We start from the raw sequence: 13,970 nt of genomic DNA, 5'->3' as shown, positions 1-13,970 counted from the left end.
GAACCACCACAGTGCTTCTTATGGCCAGGAGGACCCCCAGGGCCAAGCACACCTTATTCCAGATGGTACCTGATACATGGCAGGTGCTTGTTACACGTCTATCAAGTGAATAAGCAACTCAGTCTTTCTGGATGCCAGTAAAGTGAATACCAAGCCACCTTTCCCCCAGCATTGATGGGAAGGATCCACTCAGTGCGTTGATATTTGAAAGTGCTGATAAGCTCAGGGCTCGGGCCATGGCTGCTCTGGTCACTCTGGGGGGACAGTGCCACTGAGCTGCTCTGAACCGTGTCCCGTGAGTGAGTGGTGCTGCTCCAAGCTATTGCACTGGAGCTCACCTGCCTGCCCTGGGGGGCAGAGGTGGGTTCTTTCTGCATGAGTGGCTGTGGGATGTCACCCATGGCTGGCCTTGGGCTTCTTCTGGGCCAAGCCAGGGGCCAGAGGGGCTGAGGGTGAGCACTGTGACGGCATTCGTGAGGGACCCTTGCATTCCTATTGAACACTCACAGCCTGCTGGGTGATTCACGTGCATGCACGCATGCACACACACACACCCAGGTGTTTTCTTGTCAGTTTCCTGAGTCTATTTTTCACCCAGGCTCAGGAGGTGAGGGGACTTGCAGGTTTCCACAGGTGTAGGGTGGGATTCCAGTCTGCTTCCAGCTACGGCCTCAGAAGGAGGCCTCTCCAGGTGCTCACATGTCCCCTGTGGGTTCCAAAAGTATGAACAAATATCAGACATAACCAGACCAGGGTGTCCCAGGGGGTCTCTGGGGTGATTCCTGTTTTTGCCGTTCCGGCAGGTGGGGAATCCCCTCCCACTCGTATTTGCTGTCGTTCTAAAGAGTTTTGACAGCAGGCTCTCTGTAGCAGGACTCAGGAGATGCTGTTCCGTCTTAGGCTCTGCCACGGGTTTGCTGTGTCGTCTTGAGTAAGCCCCTTCCCCTCTCTGGGCCTTGATGTGCAGCCCTGTAAAGTGAGGCCACAGGCTCGCTGACATCTACTGTTCTGTGCCTCCATTAAGGGGTATGACTTATGCGCCACTTTCTCAACCCCTTTTTAAGACACTAGGATATTGGGGACCTTCCTCCTTGCCGAGCTGGGACAGCTGGGCTTGGTTCTGGTGTGACCCAGTCCTGAGATGGTGAAAAGCATGTCTTAGGACTTGCTGGGGAATCCCTGCTGGGTCCACTCCCCTCAGCCCACCCTGAGAACTCGATGTTTGGCAGACAATACCCAGCGTGGGGGGAAAGCACGGCTTTTGGAGTGCATGAAATCTGGGTCAGAATTCTGGCTTTGCCCCTGACCTTTGGCTGTCTGTCTGACTTCTCAGTGCCTCAGTTTCTCACCTGGGAGGTAGGGAGAGTGAAACTGCCCTCCCGAGATTGAGGTGAGGGTGGAATGCTTGAGCTTCTCCCCAGCAACCCGCTGACACTCGGCAGGTCCCCAGTGACAGGCATGGGTCTGCTGAGTGTGGTGGGGCGGGGGTCAGGGATGGTTCCGGAAGCCTTGTCAACAGCCCCAGAGCCTGAGTCCCGAAATAGAAGACCCCAGAGACAGAGGCTCCTGATGGCCAGGCAGGAGCTGGCAGCGTGGGCCTTCCCTCCCTCCTGGGCCTGGTGGCTGCATAAATTACTCGGCAGCCTTTGGGCTAATTTTACCTTCTTGGTTTTCATGAATCATTTCCCATCCGGGGGCGTGTGAGAGAAATGGCCGTGGCTCTGCCAGCTGGATGCCCCGGCGCCAGCCTCGGTGAAACGGCTGCGGTGGGCCCGGCATGCTCTCAGAAGCAAGGCTGGGACCCCCGGGGACCCCCATGAGGGGCTCCCGAGGGCTGGCTCCTTCTAGCCGTGTCCCCAGACCTTTGGGTCATCATGATTTGGAGTAAATGAGCCATGCCAGGTCCTGGAGCTGGAACTTGGGCTCAATCTCAAGGAATTTGGCGTTGTGTGGCCTTCCCGTGATGCCCGTCAGGGTCCCTTTTGGCCTCCGTGGTGAAGCGGTTGGTGGAGAGACCCCCGTGGCCTTGGGGGCTTTTGTGTGGCCGGCTCCAGGGGTTTGCACAAATGTTGAATTTTCATAGTGACCCAGTGCCAGAGCTGACGGGTCCTGACAAAATCAAACCCAACCCTCTTGGATGAACTGGGGCTCAGACGGGGGATGCAATCTGTCTAATGTCTGGTAGTGGAAGAGGTCAGGCTAAGAGTTATTTACTGGCAATGGACCCCTTTGCTCATGAACCCGATTTGACCATTATCATTCCCATTTTATTTTGTTTTTTAAAAAGATTTTTATTTATTCATGGAGACACACAGAGAGAGGCAGAGACACAGGCAGAGGGAGAAGCAGGCTCCCTGCAGGGAGCCCGACATGGGACTTGATCCCGGACCCCAGGATCACGCCCTGAGCCAAAGGCAGGCACTCAACCACTGAGCCACCCAGGTGTCCTCTTATTCCCCTTTTATGGAGAGGTACCTGAAGGCACAGAAAGGAAAAGAATGCCCCCTCCCCCAATGACACAGCTGTAAGTGGTGAGGCAACCATCCGCAACCAAGCGGTCTCACCCCGGAGCCCCCATTCCCCAAGTTATCCACCACACTGCCTCTCAGAGTGGATTTCCAGGGTGGCTCCCACCCTCTTGTTTGCTTCGTTCACTCACTGAGTGTGTGTTGAGCCCCTGCCGGGTACCAGGGACCATCGTGAGCCCCGGGGAACTTGGGACAGAGGTCCCACCCTGGTCCCCCATCTTGCCTGAGGCCAGGTTCTCAGAGGATGATGTCCTCACAGCCCCATGGCCTTGGCTGCACAGGCCGTGACCTCAGATGCCAGCCGGGGCAGGGAAGGCACCTGGATGACACAGGCTGGCCGCAGGTCTGGAGAGTAAGCGCTTGCCCTTTGAGCAGGGCCCCTGCCACCCAGCTCTGGCACACTGTTGCCACGTGGAGCCACCTGCCTGCTGTTGCCAGTGCTTCCGATTTTCCAGCAAAGCTGAACGTTGGGTCTTTCCACAAAATCTTGTTTCTTCAGAGTTGGCAACTAAGGCAAAAATAAAAATTGGAAAAGATAAACCCAAGACAAAACCAGGCACCAGTTTGTAACCTGTGGATTCTTTCTTCTGCTGACTTTCTACAGGCCTGTCTCTGGTCGAGGCAGGTTCTAATGATCCCCCCAGGGCCACCTCTGTCAGGAAGTCCCTCCACTACCTGCCATGAAGCCCCTAGCCCACCCCCTGATTGTAGTTTGTCACCCCCCATGCTAGACTGCCACCTGGCATTAGTGGAAAAAGCATGAGCTTTGACTTGGATAGATTCCAGACAGCTGCTGTGCAGCCTTGTTCAAGACACTTGTCCTCTCTGAGCCTCTGTTTCCTGTGTGAAAAACAAGTAAAGTAGAACTGTACTCATTAGGTTTTTGAAAGGGTTTTAAAGACAGTAAAGACAGAAACTCAAGTCGATCAGGATTAGGCAAAAATGGATTTTATGGGCTCAGCAAAGTGCAAAGTCCAGGGTCCTGTTAAGCTTCAGCAACAGTTGGATCCGGGGCTCACACAGTGTCCTCAGGACTCAGTCTGTTCCTCTTACTCTGCTTTCTTCTGTACTGCCTCCCCTCCTAGGCAGGCTGGTGTTCGCAAGTGTACGTGGTGCCACAGTGGCCGGCTGCCAGCAGATCCATAGTAACGTTCCATTCTTTCCCAGCAGATTCCTCCAAAGCCCCAAAATTGCCCCTTGTGACTGGCTGGGCCCTTTACCCTTGCCTGCAGCGTTCACTATGACTTGCAGACTCGAGTGCTGATTGGTTGGTCCTATCCCAGAATGGAGCATTTGGAGAAGGGGACTCTCCAAGGACACCAGGATCCTTTGTGCCAGAAAGGGGATAGATGCTAGCAGGAAAACCTACAGACATTCTACTCAGGCTGCAAGTCTCATGAGGGCGGGGACCTAGTTCACCCTGGGGTTCCCAGCACCTAGGACAGTGCGTGGCATGTGAGAAAGTCAAGAGTGAATGAATGGATATCCTCCACAGTGCATGCAGACACCTGGCACAGAGCCTGGCATCAGCCACGCCGTGCCCCTCCTGTCTCCTTCCTGGAGGGCTGGGATAAAGGTTTTTCATCCTCGCCCGCTTCACCTGTCTGGTGCAATGTCATGGTTCTGCACTGGCTGCTTGGTACTGAGCTGGCTAGCTCCTCTGGGGAGGACCCAGAACACCCGTTTGTTAGGACAAGCTTGACAAACAGTAAATATAATCATCGCTGATCACACCACCTTGCATTCACAGGTATCATTCTCCGAAATCATCTCATTCTTTGCTTCTTTACTGCCTGTGTCCACATAATTTATGTTTGTTACTGTTTGGCGACTGAGCTACAGATAGAGCTCCGATGTCATTAACTGTAAAAAGGGGCTGTAATCCACCCTGTGGGGTTGTGGGGAGGATTAGGCGACAGAATGAAGAAGTGGAACACCTGGGGACAGGACTGGGAGAAAGTGGGGGTTCAGGCAAGGCCAGGTTCCCTGTGAATGCCTTCAAGTCAAGGTCTCAGTCTGAGCCTTCCCATGGATACCTTAGTAAATGGCCGCTGAGGACACACAGAGAGACAAACAGACACACCTATACATGCACACATATGGTTAGGGAAGAACCCCAATCTGATGGCCAAGACTCTGTGGGTTGGCAGGACGATGACTCCAGTGCAGTAAATAGCAGGATCATCATATGGTGGCCTTGGTTACTGCACCCCCAAGTCCCACAGGGTGACACAGTGAACCCAGACGGTGACTGTGTGGACCGTGGAAGAACTCGGGGGCCGGCACCTTGGGTAGCCAATGGCCGGTTCCACTTCTCTGGGGCTGAGCACCATGCTGCGGTCGCTTTAACCTACTTATTTACCTACGTGACAAGCTACTGAGATGACTTGGGGTCAGAGGCTGGTGAGGCCTTAACAGTTTACATACTCAGCAGGGACGCTCAGGACCCTTGGGGGACCGCCTGGCTCATCACACACACACACACAAGCACACACACGGGCATGCACGCACAGCTTACTTGTCGAAAGACGGGGTGGTGGCCTGGCTGCTGATGGAGAGCTCCTGTGGGAGGTCTTCATCACGCTTGGTGCTGACGCGTACCATGGCTTTGAGCACCTTGCAGTTTCCAAGGGTACTTCCCAGCTTTTCTGTGTGTGTCCATCACCTAGGGCCATCTCTGGTGCAGGAGGCCTAGGAGAGGAGCACAAGACTGAATTTTATTTATTTATTTATTTAGTTTTAAGATTTTATTTATTTATTCATGAGAGGCTGAAGCAGAGGCAGAGGAAGAAGCAGGCTCCCTTTGGGGAGCCTGATATGGGACTTGATCCCAAGGCTCCGGGATCATGACCTGAGCCAAAGGCAGACGCTCCACCACTGAGCCACCCAGGTGCCCCAGGACTCTGCATTTCTAAGTGCCAAGTGATGCCCCTACTGCTGGTCTGTGGACTACACATTCAGAAACAAGGATTTAGGTGACTTTTGAGGTTTCTTTTAATTTTGAGATGCCGGGCAGGACTAGATGAATAGAAATAAACAGCCAGTGAGAAGGGCAGGGTGGGAAGGAGCAGCGAAGGAGGAGGAGGAAGAGGAAGAGACTGCAGGAGAGATAAAGGCACAGTGCCAGGTCCACTGGGCCCCCCTCAAGCCCCCCCCCCCCCAGAGACTCCCTCCACAGGCCTTCCCCTCTGGTCTCGTGATGTAGAGGGACTCCTTTCCTTGGAGTCAAAACACCACATGGGGTTTCACCAGGGCCCCACTTTGCTAATTGGAGGCTCTAGCCCCATAGGGCGGGCTAAATGTAGGTTTGAGAATGTGCAGGACACCCTGGGCCGGGGACAGAGAAAGGAGGGCCTGGGGAGGGGCAGCCCGACACAGACCGTGGCGGTGGGTTCCTATCTCCTACCACGTTCCTCTGGGAGGCCCTGAGCAAGTTGCTCCCACTCTGGGCCTCAGTTTCCTAGCCAGGAAAGGAGGGTCTTGAATCTAGCCATTTGGATACAGGCTTCCAGCTCCGACAGTCTAGAGGAGGCAGTGGGATGTGAAAGCTCACTTTACCCAGCCCTACTCCTTAAAACCCACAGGGGCCTTGGGTGCAGATGGCTTCAACTCCCTACCCTGCCCTCTTCATTAGCATCATGGGGGACGGGACCTAAGGAGCTGACCAAACTAGAGGTCCTGTGGGTGGCCAGCGTCTGCCACACCAGGCGGGCAAGCAATCGGGGCAGCATGGCCCTGACTATCCTAAAATGCATCTACACATTCAGGTCGCTTACACTCATGACCTCCTACCTTCCCGCTTCATCATTTGCAAGTGCAATCTCCCTGAGGCCCTGGAAGCCTCAGCCCAGAGACCACCCCCGCCCCCACCGGCACACACCCCATTCTCCGCAAGCCATATTTGTCTGTGCTCAACTTGATATCTGGGATCTTGGAGCTAGGTCAGCCTCGGGGAATTCATGTGGACTTCAGAGTTCCCTTCCAGGGGGTCAGCAGGTGCTAAGGAGGAGCCCCCTCTGCCCACCCTCCCTCCATCAGCAGATGCCTTCCCCCTTCTGCTCCCTGCCTGGGAGGTGGCAGGGCAGCCTACAGCTTGTTTTTTAAACTGTTAATACTAACATGCCTTTCAAAATTTGTTGTTATACAAAAAGAAGAGTATAATAAATTTCCTCCATAATCAATAACTCATAGGCATTACTAATCTATTTTTAAAATCAGAAATGCATGCATCTGGTGGAAAGCTCCATAAGAAGTAAGGCCCTTTCCTCCACTAGCCCTCAGTCCCAGGAACAGCGGCTGTCACAGCTCAGAACTCTTTTGTGCAGACGCGAGCACGTATAAATGTGTATATCCTTTCTATTTTATTAAAATAGGGTATGTTTATTTTATATAACATTCATACAGCTTGCTCGCTTTGTGTCAGACGCCATTCTAAGTATATGGCAAATATTAACTCATTCAGTCCTCCAAACAGCCTTAGGTGCTATTCGCCAAAGCACAGAGAGGTTAAGGAAGGCCCCCAGCATCACACAGTGGTAAGTGAAGCTTGAGAGTAGAACCTAGGGAGCTGGGTACTGAGATCTATGCTCTTAATGACCCCTTGCTGCTGCCTCTCTTTGATGCAGATGGTCTTTACCTTGGTTTTGTTTTCACCACCAATTACATAATCCATTCAACAAATGTTTATCGTGCACTCACTTTGCACCAGGCACTGTCCTACTTGCAGGGGATTCAGCAATAAATGGAAGATAAATATCTCTGCCTTCCTGGCATTTGCATTCTGGTTGGGGAGGCAGAGGGCAAATAATATAAATGAGTACTACATCAATGTGATGGTGAGTCGAGCTCAGGAGAAAAGCCAAGCAAGAGGGATAGGACCCATCAGGGGTTTGCTGTTGTATCTAGGTGGCAGAGAATGTGACCTTGAATTAAGACCTGAAGGGAGTGAGGGAGTGAGCCCTGCAGGTATCTGGGGGAGGAGCGTTCCCAGCAGAGGGAACAGCCAGTGCAAAGGCACAAGATGGGAGCACTGTCATGTTGCTGGCTGAGCAAGGTGGCCCCTCTGGCGGTGGTGGGAGTGAGGGGGGCACAGTAGGAAAGAGGTCACAGAGGGCAGACTGTGTCACTCTGGAGAGTTTGCTGTTGGCTGAGCTTTGCTCTGTGGAGGGTTTAGAGCAGGGGACCATTTGATCTGACTGGTTAACGGGGCTGGAGAATGGACAGCAGGGGCAGAGTGGCAGCAGGGAGACCATCAGGCTGCCACTTCAGCCCTTCAGGCCAGAGAGAGAAGTGGCTCAGACCACGCTGGTGGAGCCCTTGTTCCATGACTTTCCTTCTTCGAAACAGCTGCCTGTTGTCCAGAGACCCCATTATTTATTTAACTGGCCTCCAGATGGACTCAGTTATTTCCAGTCTTTCGCTATTCTAGATAGTGCTGCCGTGAAAAGTCTTAGACGTGCATCTCAGTGAACTTCCTAGAAGTGCAATGGCAGGACAGAGGATTATGTGCATCTTTTAAAGGTTCCCAGGCTTATACCACTCTCCTTAAATACACCAGCTTACGTTCTCACCAGTGTGCGAGAGTGCTTGGGGTACAGCTTCAGGTCAGGCCTTGGGCTGAGGGGAGAGCATGGCTGGGGTGAGATGCTGTAGGCCCTCCTGGTTTGCTCTTTGGAGATCAAGGCACCATCAAGGCGGACCCTTTAGAGAGGCACAGCCAGAGTTTGGGACACAGCCAGAGCTGGTAGGTGGGTGGTGTGCATGGTGATGGCCGCATGTCATAGAGACCTGTCCTGGAGGGGCCTGAGTGATACAGCAGCCTAACAGGAAGTGCAGAAGTAGGGAAGGTTCCAGGAGCAGCTGATTCCATCGACTGCCCAAGACCACATCTCTGAGATGTTGTCCCACACCAGCTAGTCCTCTGATTCTCAGATACTAGCTGGTGTCCCACGGCTCACTGCAGTTCTGAGACTAACCAACCAGAGTTAGCACTGAATTTACAGATCGAAGGCTCAGTCCCACAAGACTGTCCCCATTTTAGACACCAGTTGCAGGTCCTGGGACACCCATGTTTCTGACCAACACATATCAGTGGTTTCTACAACCTCCTTCTCAGGTTCTATAATTTGCTAGAATGACTCAGATCTGAGGAAAAGTGCTTTACTGACAATCATAGTTTACTATAAAGGATACAAGCTAGATGGAAAAGATGAACTTGGGTAAGGTAGATGAGAAGGAGCATGGAGCTTCCATGCCCCCTCCTTGTGCACCCCGCCCCCCAGCACTGCTACCTCTTCCCACCCAGAAGGCTCTCTGAATCTTTCTTTTTTTAAGGTTTTATTTATTCATTCATGAGAGACAACAGAGAGAGAGAGAGAGGTGGACATATAGGCAGAGGAAGAAGCAGGCTCCCTGCAGGGAGCCTGAGGCGGGACTCAATCCCAGGACCTTGGGATCATGACCTGAGCCAAAGGCAGATGCTCAGCCGCTGAGCCATCCAGGTGCCCTGAGGATCTCGGAATCTTTTTTTTTTTTTTTTAAGATTTTATTTATTTATTCATGAGAAACACACACAGAGAGAGAGGCAGAGACACAGACAGAGGGAGAAGCAGGCTCCATGCAGGGAGCCCGACTTGGGACTCGATCCTAGGTCTCCAGGATCATGCCCTAGGCTGTAGGCGGCATTAAACCACTGAGCCACCGGGGCTGCCTGGCTCTCTGAATCTTGATCAAGAATTTTTTGAGGCAACTTATTGAATGAGAGAAAATATTTGCCAATCATCTATCTGAGAAGAGATTCATATCCAAAAGATATAAAGAACTCATATGATTCAATAGCAGAAAACCAAACAATCTGATTAAAAAATGGGCAGAGGAGCTGAAGACAGTTTTCCACAGAAGACATACAGACTAACAGGTAAATGAATAAACATCACTTGGTCATCAGGGAAATGAGATGTTCCAACACTTGTCAGAATGGCTAGCATCAGGAGGGAGAGAGAGAACAAGCCCTGGCCAGGAGGAGAGGGAACCTTGGTGCACTGCTTTGGGAATACGAATTGGTGCAGCCACTGTGGAAGACGAGACGAAGGTTCCTCAAAAAAATAGGGGCACCTGCGTGGCTCAGATGGTTAAGCATCTGCCTTTGGCTTGGGTCGTGATCTCAGGGTCCTGGGATCGAGCCTCACATCCGCTCCAGGCTCAGCAGGGAATCTGCTTCTCCATCTCCCTCTCCCCTTGCTCATGCTCTCTCTCTTTGTGTATCTCTCTGTCTCAACTGAATAAATAGACTCCTTTAAAAAAATTAAAAATAGAAATACCATATGATCCAGCAATTCCACTTCTGGGTGTTTACCCAAAGAAAATGAAAATGCTAATTGGAAAAGCTGTCTGCACCCCTATGTTCACTGCAGCACTATTTGCAAGAGCCAAGGCTTGGAAACAAGCTAAGTGTCCATGAACAGATGAGTGAGTAAAGAAGACGTGGTAGAGATAGCGGAGTATTATTTATCCATATAAAAGAACGAAATCTTGCCATTTGTGACAACATGGATCGACCCTGAGGGCATTATGCTGAGTCAAATAAGTCAAAGACAAATGCTGTACGATCTCACTTACCTGCAGAATGAAAACAAAACCAAACCAAGTTCATAGATCCTGAGAACAGACTGGTGATTGCCAGCGAGGGGCGGGGGTGAGGTGAAGCGAAATGGATGGAAGGGAGACAGAAGGTACAAACATCTAGTTATAAACTAGGTCCTGGGGATGTGATGCACAGCCTGGTGGCTATAGTTAATAACACTGTATTGCATATTTGAGTTGTTAAGAGAGTAGATCTTAAGTGTTTTCATCACAAGAAAATGAATTCTGTAACTATGACAGATGTTAATTTACTGAGATCATTTTGCAGTATATACAGATATGAAATCATTATGTGGTAGACCCGAAACTAATATGCTGTTGTAGGTCAATTATACCTCAATTTAAGAACCAAAGGATTTTTGTAGACCTCACTCTCCAGGCCCCTTCCCCTCCCAGGAGGTCAGCAGGTGGGCCGGAAATTCTAACGTTCTAATCCTGGGTTCTGGGGTGACCAGCCCTATCCTGAGGCTCTATAGGGGCCCCACCCTTAGTCACTCACTAACATACACTCAGATGAGCTAGAAAGGGGCAACAGACACTCCTATTACTTGGGAAATTCCAAGGGTTTTAGGTGCTCTCTGCCAGGAACTGGGGACAAAGAACAAATATATTACTTATTATACCACACCTTCCCTCTGCTCCACTGTGCTAGCTTCATCTTGAGGGTGCTTTGCACAACATGGCTGCATGCTTTCTTGGTCAAGTCATGAAACTGAAGTCCTTTTCTTCCCTTGGATGGGCCTAAGTAGGTCAGGTGTCTGACCTTGGGAGGGGAATGTCAGGTGCTGACTAGTCAAAGTCCAGGTTCCTGATCTAATAACTGGGGAGGAGGATGGCCTTGCCACCACTGTCTTTGATTAGTTGGAGTCCGCACCTGGAGCTGAAGGTAGGCTCAGCTCCTCCTGGATCTCAGTAGGTCCTGGGAGAGAGGTGTCCCACCTGAACAATGTCCTGTTCTATTAGCGGGGAGGAAGAAATGGGATCTAAGTAGACACTGCCACAGCAGTGTCTACTCTGAGAGCAAACATGGCAAAACGTTGACTCATGAACTTTTACACTGCTTCTCCCGACCTCTTTTCAAAATCTTATCAATGATGGGGTCAGCCTGTTACCTTTAAAAGGTTCTGCAGGAGGGACCACCTTGGGAGAATGTGTTCCACTGCCCACCCCCATCCCCCCACCCCTGGCCAGCTGTGCTCAACTGCTCTGCAGATGAAGGCCTGAAACCCAGTTGTGAGCCTCGCTGGCTGGACCCCAGTTCCTCCAGCTGCAAAATCAGGGGCTATACTGGGTCCCAATTTCGCCCATGGGAGTTCTTTGCCCTTAGGACCCCTGCAAATATTTTTCCTTTGTTTCTACTAACGTATAAATACATATGGAAAAATGCACATATTATAAAAGTGTGGCTCAATGTATTTTCACAAACTCAACACACCGGGCGGACCAGCACCAAGATTAACAGAGCATGACCAGCATCGGACAAGCCCCTTCCTTATCTCTTTTTCATTCTTCCCAAGGGTTACCACGGACACTTCTAATACCATAGTTTTGCCCATTTTTTTTTTTTTTGACTTTACATGAATGGAATTATACAGTATGTCCTCTTTGGAGTCTCGTTTCTTTTCTCGCATCGTGACTACATACGAGAGCAGATAGTGTGGTTTGGTTAGTCTCATTTCTGCACAGTAATCGACCCACCGAGCTATTTTGTAAACATAAAGAAGCTTAATGAAAATTGTACAGTTCCCTGAAATCAGCAGGACAAATGAATGAACGTGCCAGATCTCTCTGCTTTTGCTTATAGGAGGATAGCAACTAACCAGTATGTTAACCCTGGTTATCACCTACCAGCATGTCTAGGAAAAACTAGGAAAATGAATGAATATTTTTTTTAGATTTATTTATTTATTTTAGAGACAGAGGGAGAGGGCAGTGGGGAGGGGCAGAAGGCAAGGTAGAGTCTTGAGCAGACTCCCCACTGAGCACAGAGCCCCACACGGGCTGGATCTCATGATCCAGAGATCATGAGCTAAGCTGAAACCAAGAGTCTGATACTTAACCAACTACACCATGCGGGCACCCCGAAAAATGAATGAGTTATTATACGATATATTTAGTCTTTTCGGTAGACAAAATCTTTTAAAATGGGGATCATAAGAAAAATAAAAATAGAAGTCTTTCGTGGTAGAAATATCGGGGCTCTTACTGATCCATCAATCGATTTGCATTCATTCACTCATCAAATGTGCAATAGATGCCACTTATGCCTGGGGTTCAGTCTCTAATTTGGAGTCCTTCTTCCTCCCAACCAATTGTTTGAGTCTCAGCATCCAGTGACAAGTGGGTGAGGGTATCGGAACCTTAGACATTGTCTTTAGCAATTTCTAAGTTAAAGGATTATAAAGAGTTCCTTTAAAGAGTGACTTTTTTCTTATAAGCAAAAAGAAGGGGAACTCTTTCTCTTTAACACACTGTGCCAACTAACCACATGTGATCCCCCAGAATATATTTTCCTAGACCTGTGTGTGCAAATCCATGTGTATATGTATTTCTTTTTTTTTTTTTGTATATGTATTTCTAAAATGGAGTTATTTTGTATCTATCTTTTCACAGTTTTCATCTTTAAAAGCAGATTTTATTGGAATGCCTAGGTGGCTCAGCGGTTTAGCGTCTGCCTTCAGCTCAGGTCGTGATCCCGGGATCCTGGGATCAAGTCCCCCATCAGGCTCCCCACAGGGAGTCTGCTTCTCCCTCTGCCTATGTATCTGCCTCTCTGTGTGTGTGTCTTTCATGAATAAATAAAATCTTAAAATAAAATAAAAGCAGATTTTATTTTCTAGAGAAGTTCTAGATTCACAGTAAAATGAGGGGAAAGCATAGCATTCTCACAGTCTCCCTGGCCCCACATACCCACGATCTCCCCTGCTATGGGAGAGTGCCCAGAGTGGTACGTTTGTCACAACTGATGAACCTGCACCGACACGTCATTATCACCCAGAGTCCGTGGTTTACATCAAGGCTCCCTGTTGGTGCTGTACATTCTGTGGGTTTGGACAAATGCATGAGGACATGTATCCACCATTACAGTGTCACACAGAGTAAGTTTCACTGCCCTACAAATCCTCTGTGCTCTGCATATTCATCCCTCTCTCCTGCTAACCCTGGGTGACCACCGAACTTTTTACTGCCTCCACAGTTTTACCTGTTTCCAGAATGTCATATAGTCAGAATCATCCAGCAGGGAGCCTTTTAAATGATCTTTCACTTAGTAACTTTCATTTTTCATTAACAATATGTTGAGCATGTTTCCATATCAATAAATATTCTTCTAAAGCATTGTTAATTGCTAATATTTCACCATGTGATATATATTTTCTTTACTGTTTTCAAGGTGTATGTTTTCCCCTGCTGTGTGTTTTTTGTTTGTTTGTTTGCTGCTACTAAAAATAGTGTTGCAGAAGACAGCCTTGTAGGTAAATCTTTGCATACAGCTTAATTATGTCCTTAGGATAAACTCCTAGATTTGGGGTTGCTCCTACGAAGGTTTTGCTCATTTCAAGTCTTTTGATATGTATTGCCAAATCGCCCTCCAAAAAGTTCATACCAATTATTTTCCAACCAGGGTCCGTGTATAGGGTATTTTCCCCCACTCTTGCCAACTTGGAATATTGCTGAGATTTTTAAATCTTTGCTAATAGAGGTAAAATGATGTTTATTATAATCTATATTTATTTGGTTATTAAATTTTGTGGTTTTCCATAAAGCATGTTGGCCATTTGTCTTTCTTTTACAAATTCCCTT

General features: G+C 49.4%; 1 protein-coding gene across 3 annotated transcripts in view; it reads left to right on the top strand.

Annotated features, from left to right (window-relative positions):
* The window catches only part of PRDM11 (PR/SET domain 11), a 94,234-nt gene that overhangs the window by 14,110 nt on the left and 66,154 nt on the right, over positions 1 to 13,970 (top strand). The gene's annotated exons all lie outside the window — the stretch shown is intronic.

Source organism: Vulpes lagopus, chromosome 11 (genome assembly GCF_018345385.1).
Source record: "Vulpes lagopus strain Blue_001 chromosome 11, ASM1834538v1, whole genome shotgun sequence".
NCBI classification, from domain to species: domain Eukaryota; kingdom Metazoa; phylum Chordata; class Mammalia; order Carnivora; family Canidae; genus Vulpes; species Vulpes lagopus.
Note: the sequence above shows the minus strand (reverse complement) of the source record. Positions and strands in the feature narration are given on the sequence as shown.